The sequence below is a fragment of the Sinocyclocheilus rhinocerous genome, unplaced genomic scaffold (assembly GCF_001515625.1).
Source record: "Sinocyclocheilus rhinocerous isolate Xijiao unplaced genomic scaffold, SAMN03320098_v1.1 scaffold2323, whole genome shotgun sequence".
In the NCBI taxonomy this organism is placed as follows: Eukaryota; Metazoa; Chordata; class Actinopteri; order Cypriniformes; family Cyprinidae; genus Sinocyclocheilus; species Sinocyclocheilus rhinocerous.
The window spans coordinates 181,021-184,456 of NW_015664979.1; the positions used below are offsets into that span (position 1 = coordinate 181,021).

Genomic DNA, 3,436 nt, shown 5'->3' on the forward strand with positions numbered 1-3,436 from the left:
GGGCAGATGGAGACGATTCAATAGGTCCTGGGATATGAAATTGTAACTCAGATATTTGAGTCGAAGAGGGCAGGTACTGAAACAGAAAGGTCTGGGGTAAGTAGTTGTACCGATATCATTGACAGCGTGGAAATGACAGGGTCTAGTTGGAGGGTACTCACCGCAGGCGAGTCATCATAAAAAGCATAAAACAAATAGCCATTTGAGCTTGTAGACGGGGATTCAATCCTTGCCGGTAAGAGCTAAGTAGAGCCACCTCATTCCACCCGCTAATCTCCGCCAGCGTTCTGAACCGCAGCGTGTAGTCGTTAATGGAAGACGTGCCTTGGCGCAGCCGCAGTAACTGGTCGGACACAGATAGCACTCCTGCAGTGTGACCAAAGACTTCTTTGAAATGGTTAGTGAAGGCATCATATGAATTAATTATGGCACTATTAGCGTTCCATATGGCCTTAGCCCACAACAGCGCTCTTCAGATGAATGGAACGGGTAAGGTAAAGGCAGGTGAGTGTCAACACAGTGAATGATTCCAGGGTTCTTATCTGAGTTCTGATGGTGAGTATTTTATGCCGGTTTCGTTGGAGATCGTGAAACAGATTCCAAGGAGTCGTTGGAGGATTGCGGGAGGAACAGAAGGTAAGTCTTTCTAGGAGAAATCAGTAGAGAGAGTCCAGAACAGTTCATCAAGTCCTGGCTTGATTGGTGACAGCAGGTGCGGGTGATCAGAACTCAGGTGACTGTGATCGGGTGATTATCCTGGATGGTGACTGAAGTGACTGTGATGAATCCCTGACAGTATGCAGCAGGAGAAGGGCACTCCATAGGTCTCCAGACTGGGGTTCTGGTCAGATGCGTTGAAGTACATGTTTTTAGACCAGTCTAAATAGGAATCCACGCCACAGCACTTGAACTACAGGATATAGTAAGATTATAGAAAGATCAACAGTGTAATCTTTGACCTCTGCCATTGCATGCATCGGCCATTCATCAATCTCACATACTTACACTATACTGTTCAAATGTATGGGGTCAGAAATGTTAATGTTAAAAGTTAATACTTCTGTTCAGCAAGAATACATGAATCTGATGAAAAGTAACAGTAAAGATATTCATAATGTTACAAAAGTTTCTATTTCAAATAAATACTATTATATTATTATATAATAACTTAATACTTATAAATTCTATTATCATTTCTATTCATCAAAGAATTCTGAAAAGTATCATGCTTTCCACAAAAAACGATTTTATTAAGCAGTACAACATCAACACTGATACACTATAAAAAATGCTGGGTTAAATACAACCCAGTGCTGGGTAAAATATGGACAAACCCAGCAATTGGGTTGTTTTGTCCCAGCATTTTTTAGAGTGTAATAAAAAGAAATGTTTCTAGAGAAGCAAATCAGCATATTAGACTGAAGTAATGATGCTGAAAATATAGTTTTACCATCACAGGAATAAATTACATTTTGCAATTTTAAAATTGAAAACTTATTTTAAATTGTAATAATATTTCACATTATGTTTTTTATTGTATTTTTTGTATACAGTATGTGTATATATAAAGTTAATTCACCTTTTTCTGTACAAAATCAATCACATTTTCCAGGTCCTGATCATCACGATAGCGTACAATCGCCTTCATCATCAGCTGCTCTGTCCTCTCTTGAACCTACCAACAAATATTGAAAGTAGTCGTTTTAAATATCAGATAATTTCTCCAAGATGGAATCTGGTCCAACGTTTGTTCTTGTACTTCTGTGATTCTTTACCTTTTCAGAGAACAGAAGGCCCAGAACAGCGGCTGTTACTTGAAGAAGCAGAATGGCAACAAAATTCCTACAAACTGGACAGATATGATTTCTCTGTAAATATATAAAAACCAAAAATCATACGTGTGACTAAAATCGGCTTATAAGAATATCTGACCATGTTGAGCAGCAAGGAGATGTTGCGCAGAGCTCCGAAACAGCCAAAAAACGTGATGGTGAACATGAGAGAACCCACGATGATCAACAGCAGCGCTGGATCTGCCATCAAGTTTATTCATTACACTTTTTGGTCTGAAAGGGCTTTTACATTTGCTATAAATATAACTTCTTATATTAAAAACAATCAAGCCCTGCTTCTATTTAAAAAGTAACGCGAAAGTAACGCAAAAGTAATATAACGCATTACTTTCCATAAAAAGTAACTAAGTAACGTAATTAGTTACTTTTTTAGGGAGTAACACAATATTGTAATGCATTACTTTTAAAAGTAACTTTCCCCAACACTGTTAGCGAAGAATGTATACAGCGTAAAATGTACATGGGTAGTTGACATATCTTAATTGACAACATACTGAAACTGATTTGGTAAGCATAATACAGTATAATGTAATATGCACACATATTTTGTCATTCTTAAGTGTTTGCAAGCTTCTTTCATTACAAAAGATGAAAGAATATGGTAAATGTTGTTTACATACCTGACTCTTTGGCAACTTTGGCATAGATTCCAACAGCAATTAGAACAGCACTGAACACCTTTAGCACAACAACACTAATTTGTATAAAATGTCTTCAACACTTCAATTCCATTCAAATTTTCTCAACAACATGCAGTATAGGCACAACATTAAATACAATTTAATATGCATATTGTTCACATGTTAATAGGGTGAATTCTTCTGGTAAGGTGGGGTATTTTTTATTGAGCAGATACTTTAGATATTACCTCATCTTGTTAACTTTAAGGTCTTATAACATTTTCTTTAGTTCACATAATGTGCTATTTTGAAGGTATATACTAATACATATTTTGAGATCGTGCACTCCAGATAAATGTCTTTTAAGGTAAAGTGGGCCATCTTTGATTTATCAAAAAAAAAAAGATCCTGTATCTTAAATAGAAATTATAAAAACATATTTGTTTGTTTAATATGATCAAACAAACATATTTAACAAACCTGACATGAAAACATATAGCATGAGCTATGAGTAAAGTTAATAAATTCACTCAATTCATGTGTAAAATTCAAAACTTGTGGGATGACTTTCTTTTAGTCTATTTTTTAATTTTTACAATGTTTTTGTAATGTATTAATTATCACGGGCTGTAATAAAAAACAAGTAGTCCTATATTAATACTAAGAGTAAATATGGTTCGAATAGCCTATATTTTAGTAGGTTATAAATATGTGGCTATGTTACAGCTCCCCTTTGAAGCTCTTGTGTTTTTCTCCTTTTCCATCTCTCCAATCCTATTCTGCACACAGGTGATTGGAGATGAGTTTTGTTCCCATTTTTGTTGCAGTTTGCTGATTTTTGTAAAATAGCTTCTGTTTTTGCTTTTCAGATAAAAGAGTGGTTTCAGTTTAATATGTTGCAGGCTCATTTATTGGTCATAAATAATTGATAATAAATAATATTAATGATAATAAATCATCCAA

The 3,436-nt window shown here is 35.2% G+C and overlaps 1 pseudogene; it reads right to left on the reverse strand.

Moving 5' to 3' along the window:
• Positions 1-564: 564 nt before the first annotated feature.
• LOC107730477 (tetraspanin-33-like) lies at positions 565-2,726 on the reverse strand (annotated as a pseudogene).
• Between the last annotated feature and the right edge of the window lie 710 nt (positions 2,727-3,436).